The sequence below is a fragment of the Dendrobium catenatum genome, unplaced genomic scaffold, assembly GCF_001605985.2.
Source record: "Dendrobium catenatum unplaced genomic scaffold, ASM160598v2 fragScaff_scaffold_1299, whole genome shotgun sequence".
Classification (NCBI taxonomy): Eukaryota; Viridiplantae; Streptophyta; class Magnoliopsida; order Asparagales; family Orchidaceae; genus Dendrobium; species Dendrobium catenatum.
Genome location: NW_021319761.1, coordinates 60,878 through 61,615, shown reverse-complemented (window position 1 = coordinate 61,615; position 738 = coordinate 60,878).

Here is a 738-nt window from a genome sequence, read left to right as displayed (position 1 = left end):
TATATATATATATATATATATTCTTCTTCATTCTATTTGTTGTTATCAAAAAGAGGGAGAAATATTATTTATTTGTATTTGATTTTTTGTTCTTAGTGTTTGTTATAGTTGTTTTATTTTTTTGTTTAAGTGTAGTGTTTTGTGAGTTTATGAAAAATTTTTAAAAAAGTTGATTTATTCTTAATAGAAATTCCCTTATATTCACATGCTTAGTCATTTAGGGTGAGTTAAGGGGAAATTTAGGATTTTCAATTTTATTCAAATAATAATTATTTTGCCATCATAAAAAAAGAGGAGATTGTTAAGATAGTTGCTACTTAGTTTTGCATATTTGATATTCTTGAAACTTGTATGTTTTTGATGATTCCAAATATTATTGATTTATTATTATTTCTCCTAACATATTTTGGAAGAATTATTTTTGCTCTTGTATGTACTAACATTTCAGAAAAATCATACTCCGGATTGTTAAATACTTCAAATCAAGATCAGTTTAGAGTTTATTGTAATTCAAGCATTTATTTTCCATTTTATGGAGTCAGAGAGAGTGTGATTGTAATTGAGTAACTAAGCACCCATACACAAGAGGAGAGTTTAAAATTCATATTTTTTAAATTGATCGCACTATATGATATCACTTCGTACGGGACAATCCAGCCAGTTATTTTTCCCAATGAACAGTCGAATGAACATAAATATTTTTTTTTAAGTATGCATCATATGGGACGATTCTAGTTC